The 18,278-nt window shown below is 33.3% G+C and overlaps 1 pseudogene; it reads left to right on the top strand.

The window, feature by feature from the left end:
* The window catches only part of LOC102880020, a 76,022-nt pseudogene that overhangs the window by 17,989 nt on the left and 39,755 nt on the right, over window positions 1-18,278 (top strand).

Here is an 18,278-nt window from a genome sequence, read left to right as displayed (position 1 = left end):
TTTGAAAGATTACTAAAATGGGGGAAAATATTAATAAACTACATAGTAAGGAGGAAGAGACCTTTTAAGCAGCAGAGTTAACTAGCGAGCCTGAGCTAAGATAGCTACGTATGCTTAGAAAGGCATGTTTGTAGGGTGGACCTCTGGCTGGCACCTGGGAACTTGGATGTCGAGTGTCTCCACCATTCTCTAATAGATAAGGGTGTTGCACTGGGCCTAAAAATGTTTGTACAAACAATATGGTTTAGGATGAACATCTGCTTTTCTTCTGAGAGTCTAGAATTTGTGGTATGTGCTAGGCAGAGGGTGTCTACATAACCAACACCCAACCAGAATCCTGGGCACTGAGTCTTGAAGGGGCTCCCTTGGAAGGCAACATTTCACATAGGTTTTCCACACTCATTGCTGGGGAACTTAGCACATTCTGCATGATTTCACTGGCAAAGAGCCCTTAGAAGTTTGTGCCTGGTGTCCTCTGGACTTTGTCCCAGCACCTTTTCCCTTTGCTGATTTTGCTTTGCAGCCTCTTACTATATTAAATCATACTGTGACTATCGCTATATGCTGAGTCGTGAGAGCCCTTCTAATGAATCATTGAACCTATAGCAAGCAGTCTTGGAGACGTCTGATAATTTAGGTAATAATAATTTTAAAAGCCTGGATAATCTGCCTAATCATGGTTAGGAGCTAGATACAGTCTGTTAATAAGACAGATTTTTTTTAATGCTTGAATAATTTCCATGTATAAGAATAACCTTTTGAAAAATACATCAACATTCATGAGCTTTTGGGGGAAAGTGGCCACATTACAGATAAGCGTTTGGGGAGGATGTCACAGTGGGACAAATCCATGTAAAAAGAGAGATACGTTCTGTTCTATGATCTGCAGTTCTCAGTCCAACAGGGCAGTCTTCCAGTTTCCAGGGGTGACATGACACCCCTGGAAAGATTCGCATTAACATTAAAAATGTGTTTATGTAAATCCTACCAAGGCTGGCTAGGGATTAAATGAAAGCCTCTGTATGAATCTCAAAATAGCTGTGCCAACTTTTAACTTCATACACAGGGATGCTACTTCATCACTTAAGCACTTGGACAAACACAATCTCTCCTACATATCAAACATTTCTTTCAAGCGCCTCTCTCTGACCATCGCTCCTCTAATCTCCAGGTAAAACGAGCTTCACAGTCAAAACTGTTTTGAAAAAGAGGAAGAACAAAATACATTTCAAAATAGGTAGGACTACAGAAACAAATGATTTCTTTCTTTACGATTAGTCAATTAAAGTATGTCTGGGGTAAGAAGAACAAAATCCACAAACCCTGGTGACCTGGTACACAGAGTAATATAAAGAAAAATCGACCCATATATTTGCCTCATATCTGTCTCAAATTTTTAAGAAAATGACAACTATATTCAAGATTAAATCCCAAACCATGTTGGGAAAACAAGGGAGGATATTATCAGCAGGTGAAAATAAACAGTGGAGGAACCTGCATCCCAGCACAGGGAAAAGAAGGAGCTCACGGGGAAGTTTTCCAATAAGTATGGAAAACACCGGGGTGAGTGGAGCACACAGTTCCCACGCGTGGGTCTCCACTCCCACTGCCCTGGCACATAAACTTATAAGGCTGAATTCCTCACTCTAGTTTAAACAAGAAGGAACAAGTGTTTTGTTCACTATTGTACTCTTTTATATATTTCTCCACTAGCTCAGAATCTATGGAAAAAATCGATGTGGTTGATGATCACACGGAAATTCCCCATATTATACCCACAGTGCCTAGCACAGTGTCTGGCTCACAGAAGTTTAGTAAATCTTAAATGACTGTCAAAAAGAACTTTAATTCTTTTGTCAACCTTCCAAAAATGATCACAATTTAAATTTTATATGATTGATTTCTCAATATGCATGGGTAGCCAGGCCATGGCTTATAAAAGATTTTTCTAAATTATTTTAAACACATAATTAGCTTACATGTAAAAAAAAAAAAAAATCAGTCTAAAAAATAAAGCAATTTTTTTTAATCACAAAGTATGGTGAATAGCAATGCTACAATTACAGTTATGTATTCCAGGTAATTCTAATGAAAATAGTTTTACATATAATAAAATTTCAAAGAGCCACAACTCAGCAAAGGAAAAAACATGTCTTCCTCCTTCCCTCTCTCCCTCTCTCTCTCTTTCTTTCTGTCATCTAACAAATATTTTAGCATCTCCTATATGGCAGGCCCTCTTCTCAGTACTGGAAAATGTCAGGGAAAAAGACAAATAATATCCCTGCTCCAGGGGAACTTGCATTCTTGAGAAAAGTGTTTTAATTCAGATTGGGCTTTGAGTGACATTTATTAAAAAACTAAAAATTTGAAAGAAAAATGTGTTTGCGGTCCAAGATCATTTACAGTAGCTCCATGATTATCAGGCAGGTTTACCAGGTATGGTTGTACCGCTTCTGCACTGCACAGTTCTAAAGAGTGTCATTCATATCACAGACAGTGTAGATTTTTATTAATAACTTTACACAGATGGAAGCAAACATTCTAAATGAGAAACACCTTTTTTCTATTTCACAAAAACCACCATCTCAGATAGGAAAGAAACCTCAAATTCTTCATTTTGTAGCTTCCATTTTGTGATACTTAATCCAGCTCCACAACTCAGCCCACACGGGAGAATAAGTCATACTTCCTTCTTTTACAGGTTCTGCATTCGACTTGTGCTCATTTGTCATTATCAGAACTTAGAAACATAACCACATCTATCTGCAAAAGAGACTGAAAATGTGTTTTGTTGTGGGTTCCATAAGTCCATAAAGATCAGGAGGTTTTCTAGTTCCTTTAAGAACGTGAAATAGAATAGCTGCTACTCTCTCCCCAAAAATAAACCATGAAGAAACTATATATATTCAAATACTTATACATGGTAGATAATCAAGTTTTTTAAGTTGCATTTGATACTGCACACTTGGGGAGATCTTTATTTCTGTGTTGTCTATAGGATCTTGCACAGTACTTTGCAAAAAAATATTCACTCAGTATTTGATGAAAGATTGACCAAATGCACTAACTACTATACCATACTAGGAAAAAAGAGAAAAATTACTCTGCCTGATAATTCTCTGTATGCCTAAAGACTGACATCAAGTCACCTCCCAAATTTATCTTCTAAACCAACAATGTTCATTCCTTTATCTTTCCTTATTGATTTAGGTGCAGAAAACTTAATCATCTTCTAAGCATTACTGTAGACTCTCCACTTTGACTAAATAAACAAATTTGATAAACCCAAAAACCAATTACTCCAAAACATAGATTTCCAGATTCCATCAACTGTCTCCAAAAGACTAAATATGTTTAGGCATCTTTCAACAATGTAGACCTGTGGATGGATGTTGTTTATCATACTTTTCAAGAACACATAGGTGCAATGAAGATTTTTGCTAGTTTCTTCCTTAGATTTTACTTGCTTTCATTTTTATTAATGCCCTAAAACAGAGTGTCCTTTTTTGATCAGAGCTTTTAATGCTTTGTCTAAGTTCCCCTATAAAAAGTTGGTAGGCAAGTTTCAAAGCCCCTCAGAAACCTAGAGCTTGCACATTTCTATTTCCACTTACTGAACTTGAATGTAGAATTCCATATCTCTGAGAATGCTTTTCTTTGTACTTGGCTCTTAGCTAATTTAGGAAAACCTAACTCTGTGAAGGGAATTAAGGGATCAGGAAAGCTACTTAGCCCCTTGGGTTTGCTGCAGTCCTCAACCATAAGAGCTACATTTTCTTAAAGAAAACAAAAAGACCATTCTGCAAGGTGACAAGATAAAGCCCATGAGTCCTTAACATTTTTTGTTTAAAATTAACAAATTTTAAAGAGAGTTTGGTGACGATAAAACACATCTTTTAACTTGAAAATCACTTTTAGTCTGCATCTTTGCATTCATTAGTCATTCATTCATTCAATTTTGGATTCTTTGCTACATGGCAAGTATTCTTCTAAGTCCTTGGGAATAGTGATGAACAAGAGGTCCTTGCCATGAGGGAAGTTAAATGAAATGTCCAATCATTCTTAGCCTATTTATTCATAACATGAAATACTACTTTAAGAAAAAAATAATGTTTCCAATAGTATAATAAAGATCTTAAGTTATCACTACTTTTCCTACACTTGTAAAAATAACACTGAAACAGTGAAAATGAGTTTACAAGCCATCAGGCACGCACGCGTGCGTGCACACACACACACATATACCCAACACATTCCCATATCTTTAGAATTCCCCATTTTATTAGAAATTTAGCCATGTTATGTTAAATGCATAGTTTGAACCATAACTACATAGTTTGAAGTAATTATGTTCATTTGAAACATTATATAATACTATGATAGGTAGTAAACTGCTTAAGGGAATCTTGTCAAATCTCATGGGTGTGTGTGTTGAAACATTGATAAGATAAGTAATATTAATTTTAGTTCATTAAGTGGAATTATCCAAAAACAAATAAAAATGAAACCAAGAATATATATTAAAAACTAAAAATACTTAAAGTGTCACTTGAAATGTTTCTTCTTGTCTCTTGCATTTAAAAGAAAATATACCTGCTGATATAAACTCTCATTTACAAAGTAGCTTTTGAGCTGTGGTTACTGACTTTTCTTATTAACTATAAGAAATATTTATTTACATATTTAAACTGGATTTCTTTTAAAATTTCACTTCAAACAAGTTTAAATACTTGACTTCACCAAATAAAATCTCTTATCTCATTTACCAAATTGTAAAGTGTCATACTGCACAACCCTAGAGCAATCAAATAATATCGATTTAGGCTTATTGTTTTCAAATCTGCTTTCATTGCTGTCTGATCACCTATTGCGTCAGCAATTTATTCTAAATCTTTGCTTGTAGGCAGTGGTTTTTCATCTAGATTTCATGAGAACAATTTGATGTGTCAAGAAACTGGACATTCAAAGATTTATAAAACAATACTATTGTGTTAAAGAAATGTGTTTATAATAGACAATCTGAATCCATACTGCCTGGGTTGAATCCCAACTATTCTATTTAAAAGCAAGTTTCTTGAGCCCTTCATGCTTCCATTTCCTTATCTGCAGAAATGGGAATAATAGTGGTAGTATGATAATTAAACGAGTTAATATGTTTAAAGTATTTAGAATATTATCTGGCTTTAAAAAGATGCTATATGTTTGTTAACATATTAACTTGAATTAAATTAAAATAAATTAAAAGTGTATAACTTTACCTTCATTTGCCTCACTTCCACTTTAAAAACACACATGCACAAAGTCAGATAAGTGTTTTGCAGAAAAAAAGTACTTTAAAGCGAACAAATCATTACATATCTTATTATGTTCTTAAAATCTGTTTTATTTGTACATTTCTTACTAAGAACACAGTGGTCAGTTTATCTTTTTCAGCCAACATTGAGTCCCCATAATGGTGTTTGTATTGAATAATACATTGCCATATTACTTGCATGCAATCAAATGTGTTTTCAAATATGTATTTTTCATTGTTATTATTGGGTTGCAATATATACTTTGTCTGCAAAAATAGATTAGTGCCTCAAAGCACTTTTATGAAGCATAAAAGTAGCTATGAAAGTGACCGCATAAATTCTATAATAGAGAATGATATAAATGTAAACAGCATTCTAGTGGGAATAAACAAAGGGGATGAAAATAGACCAGGGAAAGTGGATCTGTGTAATGAATTCTCACAAGCAATGGAGAAAAGTCTGGTCTTTTCATCCAGGATAAGGGCAAAGCAGTACTTCCCATTACAAAGTTGGTTATTTGTTTGATAATGACAGAACAGCGACCGAATAATAAAGGCAAACTTTAAAGTTGAATATCCAGACAAAAACACGCACAAATCACGCAAGTGCTGAGAAACTATAAAAGCAGCTACAAAATTAATGGCAAAGATTAAAGTCAGAAAGAAAATAAAGCAAGTTACTGTCAAAATTCCTTCTTTGAATGACAGTATTGAATGGCACATGATGGCAAGAGCACATAATCTGAAAAAGTTCTATCCCCTGTGCATACCAAAGAGATTCCATTTTAGAGTTAAAGTGGATGAAGCCATCCATCATGAACAGAACGTAAACCATCTCTTCACACATGAAGCAGGAATTTATGAGAAAACTTGCTAGCTTTTTTCATTATTGTTGCTGGAAACACATGATACAGTAGAAGACATATTTTTCACTTCAATTAATAATTTCTTGGTGCACCAAAATGTAGAATAGAAAAAGATAAAATATGTTGTAATCGGTACTAACAGAGTAGCAGCTATGAATACAGCAATAGAGTGCAGCTACTCAAATTTAAAAGTTTGTTTCTTACTGCCAATTACCACACTCCATTAATCATAGAAACAGTTGGCATTGCCCCCAATCTTGATTCAACATTGAAGGAAATTGTGAAAAATATGAATGTAATTATATTGTGCCCCAGAGCTTAAGTATTTTGAGGCTGCCCAATAAAAAATAAAAAATAGGCAGTAATATGAGATTCTGTTTTTTCCTGCTAGAGTATGCTGACCATTAAGAGAAAAAATGTGCATACAGTTTTCGGAATGAGGGAATAAAACAGTTCTTCACCGCCCTGTGAATGCCAGAGTATACGTATCAGTGATGAATTCCCTTAAATGGCCTAAAAGTCATCACTTCAGAGTAGAAAAGATTAATAATTTTGAGTCTCGAATATGCTAAGAAGACTAGACTATAAAAAAAGTAATTACATACACATTAGAGAAAGTAAACAATGGCATGTTACTAAGCATATTTTTAAATAACTTCAAAATGCTTCACAGAACATGAAGAAATGCTTTCCAGAACCAAACCCATTACAGTTTGGGTTATGAAGCACTTGACTATTACCTTCTACATTAAAAAACATTCAGAACTCCAGGTGTGATGCAACATACTCTGTATTGTCATTTAGCATAGAACTGGAAGTATCCATCCAAGGTATCTAAAAAGAATCGACTCAGGCAATTTCTGCCATAAGTGATGTGATTCTAAGTTAGTTTTTCTAATTTTGTAGCGATAACTACATGTGGTTAATTGACTTATCGGTCACAATACTTTACACTTTTTTGTATCCAATCCCCCTGTCATGGCCTCACTGTTGGGGAAGGATGGTGGGTAATTAATGTATTCTTAGCCCTTGGCTTTCAGCTTGACCTTGAGACATAATTTTTGGTCAATAAGATATCAGCAAACATGATACAGTTGGGAGTGTGATATATGCTAGTCCAGGTTGGGCATGCTTTTTTGCATCTCTGCCATCTTCACAATTAACCTGCTGATCCGAGAAGGATGGGGGACACGTGAAGCAGAGCAACCCCAGCTGACCCAGGGAGAAAAGCACCTGAAGCAGACCCAGCTGCACAAACTCGTGAACGAAAGACTTATTTCAGTATACCACAGAGATTTTTCTGATTGCTACACACGATTGCTGTGGAAATAGTTCACTAACAAAAATGTGCAAATGGGACATCTTTCACCTCTGGCTATGGCTCATCAAGCAGAAGTGGATATTTTGGTTGAAAGATTAAAAACAATATAATCCTTCTAAATGATAAAAGCAATTATTATCAATAATATTTTTAATCTTACTTTTAAATTATAAAAAAATTTTAATTTACCTTGTTTCACAGAAATACTAAAAGCCTATAAAGTAGACTTAATTGTGTAGATAAACTATTTTTACATAAAATGTGTCCTGAACAATTCAGAATTACTCCTTGAAAATTTTACAAGCAATCAGATTTCATTCCTGTAACTGCTGCTAGAGAAATTCTTTTCTTCTCTTTTCTAATATCTGCTCTAGAGCTAAGAGTGTAATTGAATTTATTCTCTCCACCGCATGAGCCAAATTGGCTTTGATGGTTCAGATACTTATTGAAGATACTTGATGTGACCATATGGGATACAGAAAATAACTAGAGTAACAGTAGACATTTCAGACACTTGAGATTTTGCTGTATTTTCACATTATTCCTAATGTAGTTGAACCATGGCTCATTTTCAGAAAGTCTAATTGTTTTATAAAGATTTGTATAAAATTAAGAGACTATAAAATTATTCTTCAGATTTGTTGTTTTCTTATATGATTATGAATTACTCTTGGGGGTGGGGAAGGGATAGGAGCAAGAACTACTAGTATTTAAAATCTTCGAAATCACTACTGCATAAAACTTTCAAAATATATTTTATAGCTAAAATAAAAGTTAATATTTTAAATGGTAAAGAAATCTAATACTTGTTTTAAAAAAAATTACTCAAAGTCTTCAAAGTCTGACTTCACTCAATTAGACGTATCCTTCATTAGAAGTTGATAACTTGTCCTCAGATTTTATTAAACTTTATATCCATGATCCTGACACCTAGCCCTTAGATTTATTGCTGCTATGGCTGGAGGTCATTATGGTGGTGGAGTTTTTAATTAATATAAGAGGACAAACGCTTAGAACAAGTCAATTTTTAAAATTTTTTTTGTTACCATAACACATATTATCAAGTTCAGAAGATAGCTAAAACAAATTGATTCGTTATCCTTTGTTCTAATAAGCACATCTACTATGTGTAATATTTAAAAAATGTGTTTTACTGGTATATATATTTCTACTGGATATATACTGTATATATATTTGGTATAAGACTGGTAGGTTAATAGGCATACTCATCAAGAGATTTTTTTGATCGTATGGAAAAGGCATTTTCCCAAGCACTTTACATTCCCAGAAATCTATGAGCTACTTAGTTCACTATCTCCGTCATTACACAGACAAGAGAACTGACACTCTGACAGGTAAATTTGCCCAAATTCAGATAGCGCATGGACACAAACTCAGTCTGGCGTAAGAGATTATGTTCTTCTGCATTATACTATACTATCTCAAAAAAAAAAAAAGAAACACAAAAATGTTAATAACTATGTGGTGTATTAGGCATAGTTAATACCATCCCCACTGCATTAATCTTCATAGTGTATACAATTACTACTCTACTTTACAGATGAGAAAGCCAAGGTACAGTGAGTCTAAATAACTTGCCCAAACTCACACAATCAGAAAGTTAATTTTGAGGGTGTAAATTTGTATTTTCTCTTGTTTTTTCTTTCCTGTGTGTTCTCTTATATTTTCCCCCTTGCTTTTTTTTCCTTTGAGAAAGCAGTCTATCCTTAATGTGCCCTCACCTATTGGCTATGTCACAGACTGAAAAGTAGAACAAGCTTGATGAGGATGGGAGAGACGTCTTAGTTTTGTAGAGTTTTTTGTTCTGTTTTGAAAAGGTAATCCCAGTAAGGAGATTATGCTAAGTAGGTCCTGAGGTATGGAGAAAAATAAAAAGAGAGGAGTACAAGAGAATTTTCCACAACTGGGAAAATGGTAGAGGATGGTCAGTTCCCTAAGAAGAGAAAAACGTCATGCCATCCCCACTGCCCAAAGTCCTCAGGGAGCCACAAGTACTCAGAGGGGAAAGAAACACCTGTGTGATCCACTGACAGACCACAGAGAAGGCTGGACTGAGATTTCAGGATGCCTAGTCCTCACAGATGTACCCACCCATTCCCCCACACATCAGAGCCTCTCACTTTCAAGACACCCTGGCAGTTTGGACAATCGGTAGTGACAACTATGATCTAAAGCATAAAAAGAGGCCCCCGCCCCCCGCCCCTTGTAATACTCTTATGAACTCTAGTAACATGATTAGGGTTGGGAGAAAAAAAAAAAAAAAACCTGATAACTGAGCTTGCATTTCCTGCCACTTGAAATTAGGTTTACTTTATTTTAGAAAAAGAACATAATGTAATGTGACTGGCACAGTTGAGCTTCTGTGCACCCACTCCTGCTATAGTTAAACTGAATCCACTTGATAAACTGCGATAAGTGTCCTCACACATGGCCCAAGGAGAATCTTTTCTTACTTAGAATTATTAACATACATTCTAATTTCTGAACACATTGTAAAAACTTTATATAAATCGACTTCAAAAAATCTGTACATCAACTTTTTAATTTAGGAGTCCAATGATACCTAATTTTTCAAAATGCTCATATTTATTCTTCCTAATACCATATCAATAGAAGGAGTTTGAATTGTGGTCAGTCTTTTCAGGAAATCATTTTGTCAAAATACAAATTCTTGCTTTTGAAATGAAGTCATGAAGAACTAATTATACAAGGAATTCTGGACTTGAAGGTGTGAAAACATAACAGAGTAGAGTTTTTCTTTCACCTGACTATACAAATGAGGGAAATACCTATATTTCAGCTGTATCATCTATAGGAATAAGCTACAGAACTGAAAAAGTACTCTATTGTAACTTTGCCCCCGACAAACTTGAAATTGATCTATCTATAATTATCTCCTCTTTTTTCTCTAAGCAAAACACGTTCATGATTTTTAAAATCATGCCAAAATAGAAAGAAAAAAAAGCCTTTGATATTGTTGCCACTTGCTAGAGTTATTTAAAATTACATACACAGTTTTTAAAATGATAGACAGATTATGCACACTGCTGGAGCATAATATATGATAGGGATAAATGCTTCTTTGTTTTCTTGTTGAAGATTTTTCTCCATGACAAGGCACAGCTGTCAAGGCTTCAGCAGAACTCTGTTTTTTTTGGCAGGAAAAACAATCACAATCTGAGGTTTGCTGACTTCCTTCCAAATATAGCTCCCTTTTCCACAAAGGTAGCTGACAGACTGTAGAAATTCTAACCAAACTGAAAACCAAAAAGGTACCTCTTGTTTCTGGAGAAGGTATGTCGAGTTGTCACATTTTCCAGGTACAAGCTCACAATCTCTGTTATTCAAAGGGATGCTTTGAAACACATAATATGGTTTTTTTAAAGGCCTAAAAGACACCATGGATTCTATTATACTCATAGATCCATAAACAAATGTTTTATTATTTGTTCCTAAGCAAAAATCCACACTTCTAAGCCAAGACGACAAATCTCGATTGAGGAACGAATTATAAAATATTTCTGATACATTTGTTATCACAAATCCATCAAAGTTATTATGGTTGTGTGTGTAAAATCTCTCCAAATGTATTTATTTTGATAATTTCTATTCTGCTATGAAGTCCTTACATGTTAAATTTATTTTCAAGATAAAGGTTTTATTATCATTTAGGTGACAGCTCTCCCTGTTCTGTCAGAGTCATGGATGCCTAGTGGGAAGATAGTTTAGTGTCCTAAGCTTAAATTTTTCTGAGTTTTTGTTGTTGTTGTTGTTGTTGTTGTTGTTAATTTTTTGTGTCCCTGTAGTAACATATTGCAGTGATTTATACACACAGAGAGAAGTGGCTGGAATAGTAGCAGCGATTAAAGGCCTCTAGATGGAAGTCTGTTTATCACAGCTATATCTACCACAGCAAGGACAGGATGAGAAAGATGAGATTCTGAAAGTTACCTATGTTGTTGCTTGACTGATTTTGGTTTGGTTTAGCTTGAGTTTTAAGTTTGTTTGGCAGAGTTGAGATGGGATAAGAGAGAAGTTTTAGGACACTACTACAAATTCATTCTCTATTTTAAGCAGGCTGTTGAAGTTATTTGCCACTCAGGCGTTTGAATAGTCTAGCTATTTCAGTATCTTGTTGAAACTGATGTTAGCTAATTATATTTCTATGTAACCCATCCTGAGAATTTCTCCTTCTGTCTCAAAGCAGATCAATTAGAAGACAGAATATAGAAAGGCTGGCCTTTGGTAGTCTGGGAAATTCCAATATTTGGAGGAAGAATATACCTCATAACTTTTAACTTAAATCTTTTATCCTGATTCTCAAATTGGATTTGAGTTGGCTTATAGGAAAAAAATATATTTATTATAAGGCTCTTAAAAAGTATACATATAAAACTCCAAGCCATTAAATATAGGTAGAAATAAACATGGTAATCATGAAATCTAATAGTAACCATGCCCTAGCATTACATTTAGCTCTCAACTTTCCCTGGACGAGGCAAAAATACTTAGGCGTCAATTCTGTGTTTTATTTATTATTTGACAGACAAAAGCATTGTAATCCTTTAATAAAGAGAGGTTTTCTTTACACTAACTCCTAAAATTGATTTAATAGAGTTCCTGCCTTTTAGGATTTCAAGAATGGCACCATATATAAATGATCATTATCATGGAATCAATAGACGATTGACTTATAAAAAGGTTAACAATCTCATATCATTGAACATATCATATATGTGCACTGAAAAAGACAGAGATATCAAATGTTAATTTATTTTCTTCTTAGAATATTTATTACAGATGCTTTTATATACCTATTTCAGAAGCAAAGTGAAAGCTATGCCTAAGACTATCACGTTTCTACCATACTTTTTTTATACAAAAGAGTAACAATTCTTGAGCCACCTTATTGCCATCAGGAAAATAAAATCAATTATAATGCTGGATTAAACAGTGATTTGGGAGGTAATGAATCATAGAACTCTTAGTCTGTTCCAGTATGTTATGAAGACAAAAATTATCATGGATAATCATGGATACCTCACCTTATAGGAGAGGTAAGATGGGGAGACATGGCAATGAAAGAGTAGTTGTTTACCAAATTGGAACTTTTCAGCTACCAAAAAGAATGAGACAGAAATGGATAAAGAAAAAGTTCCACAACTATTTTCAAAAAGATTTTTGAATATTTAGACTCTTCAGAAATCTCTTAACTGACTTATATAAGGAAGTTTCAATACCCTTAAATATTTCACCAACAGATAGCCTAGTGTCTTTTGCTCACATCTTATGAAGTAAAAGGTAAAAAGGTATAAGCTGTTGACTCCCACCTTCTTATTTACTGTCTACAAGACGCCGGAGAAGTTATTTAACCTCTTGTTTTCCTCATTAATAAGATGAGAATAGTAACTAGTTCAAAAAAAAAGTGCTGTAAATATTAAACAAGGTATTATATAGAAATCAGAGAGCACATATTAGGTACTCTGTGTATTTTAGTTTTCTTGCCCTTTATTTCCCTGTATGGCTATAAAAGTACCTGAAAAATTAATTTTGAACACCAACAGTCTGAACTATCTTTCATGACATATTACAGATTATTCTGTGACATTCTCACTGAATATAAACATTTTTAAATACCTCCTGTTCTCATTTAAAAACTTCAGCGGGTAAAGGAAGGGTATCTTAATACACAAAACTAGATAACTGATTAACAATTTGGAAAACAAAATAAATGGGTGTTTCATTACATATCACGTACAAAGTAATTTTAATGAGAACCACCAATAAAGAAAATTTCTATTAATGGAAAAAGAACTTCTACAAATTAATGAAATAAAAGAAATTCTAATTGATAGATCTGACTATATAAAATTGTAAACTTTTCTGGGTGAAAAATAACAAAAATAATTATGATTAAATAAATTAAGAAAAATAAGTATATGTTACAGCTCAATATTTATCCTTAATATAAAAGATACTCATAATACCAATGATAACAAAACTAAAACCCACATAAAATAGCAAGAAAGATATAAACTAATGAAAAAGACTAAGGAGCATTCCTGGTCAGCAATATTATAGTGTATATCCCTCACTTCTTCACAGATATGTGCTCCAAGGAAAGCTGGCTCTATTCTCAATTGAGGATGGGTTCTGATTAGTCTGGGCAGACCAAAGACTGGTCCTTGCTCTTGGTTCCTGCTTTTGTTCCAGAAGGGGTTGTGTGGTCATAATTGATCCAATATAGAGGAAAAGACCATAGTTACAATAGAAATTCTCTCAATCTGCTTTGCTGGATGTGAGTAAGAAAGTGTCTAGCTCTGGTAAAGAACCGAGCCAGTCTCGAGGAACAGTCTCAAGATAAAATGGCAAGACAGAGAAAGAATTTGTGTTCTCATGGATATTAAGGAGATGATCAGGCTACTATACTTCATTCTACCTGCTAACTTTATTTTATGTGAGGCAACAAATATTTAGACAGATATAACATAAAAACTAAAATGATACATTATATATAAACCATGATTATAATTAACATGTCAATAATTTAGAAATATGATTTTAAAAATTTCTCATAAGAAAATTCATAGTTTTATATGCTTTTGTATTAAAACAAGGTTAAAAACAAATTAAATAAACATTCAAGTTGAGAAACTAGAGGAATTAATTATAAAACAAAGACAAAACAGATATTATTCTAAAATAATTCAACTACCAAAATTGGCTCCAGATATAGTCAAAAATTTAGTAAGCCCATAATACTAAAAGAAATATAAATGGTCACCAAATACCTACTCTTTGGAAAATAATACATTCTATAAGTCATAACATTAATAAAAATAAGTTATAATTTATTAAAGGTCAAAGGTTTAAAAAGAAGAAATTAAACTATTAGAATAAATATTGGTGGGTAAACTTATAATCCAAGAGTATCTAAAATAGCAAATGCCTTTTTATTTAAAACAATAGCTATTAGATTCAAAATGTTGAAAATCTGCACCAAATATTCATAAGCAAAAGAAAAATGGCAGAAAAATCAAAACATGAATAACGTAAAAAGTGGTATCTAGATATTTATAAATAAATAATAATCATAAATTTTGAAATAAAATATGAATAAGTGATAATAAAAGAAAATGCAAATGGCCAATAAACACATGAATAGGGAAATTACATCACTAGTAATTGGAAAAATGCAGACTTGAACTATAACTTACCATTTTCCACCTCACATTGGCAGAAACCTTAATCTATAAATATCCCACTGGTTCTCCAATGAACTATTGGTAGAATGCTGATTGGTATAACCATGTTAAAAGGCAATTTGATATTTTCCATTGAAATTAACAATAGACATACCTTGAGCTTTAGAAATTAATATCTAGAACTATATGCTAAACAAGATCTTGCTCATGTGCTCAGGAAAAAGGTATAATAACAATTCTTTCTTATTAATGACTAAAAAGTACACTATAAATAAGAATGGCAAAATAAAGTATATTATTTCCAAATTATGAAGCTTCATACTACTACTAACAGGAATAAGTGAAATCTGTATGTCACAACAAGATATACTATTAAGTTAAAAAATAGGTTAGGACACAATACATGCAATATGATGCCATTTTTATATAAACAGAACTACAGAATAATAATGCATAGTTTTTTATGAATTCATATCAGCATATATAGATTAAATTATTAAAAGGTTTGGGGGGGTTTCACAGCAAATTTTAATAGTAAATGAAATAGTTAACTCTCAAGAGAAGGGGACAAAAGTTACTATTAAACAACATTGAAAATAAAGTAGCCTTATCTATAACGTTTAACATATTTTTAAGAAAATGCACTTGTAGGTTATTAATATAATAAAAGTTAAGTTTTCAAACATTGCTGTAGACTGAATATTTATGTCTTCCCAAAATTCATGTATTGAAATCCTAACCCCCAGGTGATAGTATTAGGAGGTGGGGTCTTTGGAAGTGATCAGGTCATGAGGGTAGAGCCCTCATGAATGGGATTAGTGCTCTCTATGAGACCCCAGAGAACTTACTCACCTTTTCCACCACATGAGGACACAGCAAGAAGACAGCCATCTATGAACCAAGAAGTGAGCTCTCACCAGACAGCAAATCCGCCACCAGCTTGATCTTGGTTGTACCAGCTTTCAGAACTATAAGAAATAAATTTCTACTGTTTATAAACCACCCAGTATATAGTACCATAACTAAGACAAATGATAATAGGAAAGGAGAATAAAAGTAATATAAAATTGTAAAATGAACAAGTTAGACAAGATTTAATTATATGACAGAAGTCACATTTAATTTGAAGAAAAAAATACAGCAACTGGTGTTGGAACAATTGGCTAACCCCCCAAAAATATTGTGTACCATTGAAAAACACATGCAAAACACTTTCCAGATAAGTCAAATATTTAAATGTAAAAATGTTTGTGGTAGACAAATTCGACCCCTTGAGATGTTCACTCACTAAGCCGGGGCTCCTGTGAATATGCTACATTACAGACAAAAGGGACTTTGTAGGTGTAATCAAGGTTAAGGACCGTTAAATAGGGAGAATATCCTGGATTATCAAGTGGGCCCAATCTATTCAAATGGGCCTTCCAAAGTAGAGAATTTTCTCTAGATAGAGACGTGTTGCAGAAGAAGAATGTAGAGAGATTTGAAGCAGGAAAAGTGTTCAAGTTGCCTTTGCTAGAGAGGAGACAAATGGAAAGCATGACATTGACTGCAGGCACTCAGAAGGAGGAAAAAAGCAGCCAGCAAGGAAACAGGGACCTCAGTCCCACAAGCACAAGGAACTGAATCAGCCGACAACCTGAATGAACTTGGCTGTTAAAGCCTCTCCAGAGCCTCTGGAAAGGGACATAGCCCTCCCATGCCTTAATTTCAGCCTCCTGAGATTCTAAACAGAGGAACTAGATGAGCCACACTGACTCACAGAACTGTGAGATAATAAGTGGAATCTTGTTTAAAGCCACTTAAATGTATGGTAATTTGTTATGGCAGCAAAGATAATACAAGTTTCTGTAAGAAAAATCTAGGTGAATAATTGTATACTATTGGAGTAGAAAAGGCATCTTTAATCATGTAACCAGAATCCAAATCAATGAAGGAAAAAGGCTGATAGTTTCAATTCAATTCAATTCATATTTACAATTCTGCACAGAAAAAAATGAAAACCAAACTCTGAGAAGTATATACATTGCACATGATAAGCAAGAGATTAGTTCTTTTAATATATAAAGAACTTTTACAAGAAACCAAAAATAAACGTTGCATTAGAAATATGAAGAAAAGTTATTACAAATTTAATAAAGTCGAAATCTAAAGAAGAAATGCTTAAATCTGTTCTTGCCAGTAATAAAGAGATGGACATTAAATGAAGATAAAATTTTTCATGGACTAGATTAGAAAAATTCTAACAATTTCTAATATTCAATGTTGACATAGGTACAGAAAAATAGATACCCTCATATATTACTAGTAGAAATGATCTTCAGGGCAATTTAATGGTATATGTCACCTATGTAAATTAGTACACTTATTCTCCCACTTCCTTAATCTACCATCAATGGATTTCATGCAGCTTCCTTATGTCTTCTTTGATTCTAATGTATAAAATAGGCTGCAAAACTCCCATTCTCTGGAGCATTTGAGACCTTGCTCTCTGGAATATGTCATCAGTTTTGCTCAAATAAATTATGAAAATTCTCAAAATAATAAATAGATAAATAATTAGTACATATATTGACATATTGAACTCATTTTTATATTTTTATCCTTAAGAACTAAATCAATATAAACAGGTACCTAGTTACATTCATTGCAACTTTGTTAATAAAAAAATTAGAAAAAATATTAAATGTTTGTGACAAAAAATAAGTTATGTTGCATACATATAATGATATAACATTCAAATATTAAGGCAAAGTTGGAGATCTATTTATTACTGACCATTTGAAGTATTAAGTAGTGATTAAGAATCTCATAGCTGTGGGTTCAATTCCTCACCTCACCAGTTGCTAGTTGTGTAACCTCAAATGACCTCCCTATGTTCTTGGCTTCAGATTCTTTTTCAGCAAAGTGCTGATAATAATATCTCCCCAAACTCTTGTGAAACTTAAATAAAATAAATATATAATTGCCTAGTTCAGATTCTGTTATATAAATGTGCTTAATAAGTGTTATTATTACATCCGTCTAAAATTGTGAGCTTTGTGTTCTAAAATAAATTTTTATACAGTTTTAAAACACTGATTAGAAGGCGCAAAAGTACTTTTAACTAAAAACAATTTACAAATTAACTGCAGAGCTCAGATATAAGTATACAAGCCATATTATGTGGCAGGACAATGACAATATTAAACACTCATGCATGGACAACTGTGTTCTTAGGCAGTCACTCCAAAAATAAAATGAGATCGTTGAAATAGCATAAAAGGAATCACTTATACAGTTGACCCTTGAACAATACAGGTTTAAACTGCACTGGTCCACATATATGTGGAAATTTTTCCATAGGTACTATAAATGTATTTTCCCTTCCTTATGATTTTCTTAACATTTTCTTTTCTCTGCCTTACTTTATTATAAGAATACAGTATATAATATATATAACATACAAAATATGTGTTTAACTTACTGTTTATGTTATCGGTAAGGCCTCCAGTCAACAGTAAGCTATTAGTAGTTAAGTTTTTGGGGAGTCAAAAGTTATACATAGATTTTCGATGGCACAGAGGTCAGCATCC

Source organism: Pteropus alecto, unplaced genomic scaffold, assembly GCF_000325575.1.
Source record: "Pteropus alecto unplaced genomic scaffold, ASM32557v1 scaffold166, whole genome shotgun sequence".
Classification (NCBI taxonomy): Eukaryota; Metazoa; Chordata; class Mammalia; order Chiroptera; family Pteropodidae; genus Pteropus; species Pteropus alecto.
Note: the sequence above shows the minus strand (reverse complement) of the source record. Positions and strands in the feature narration are given on the sequence as shown.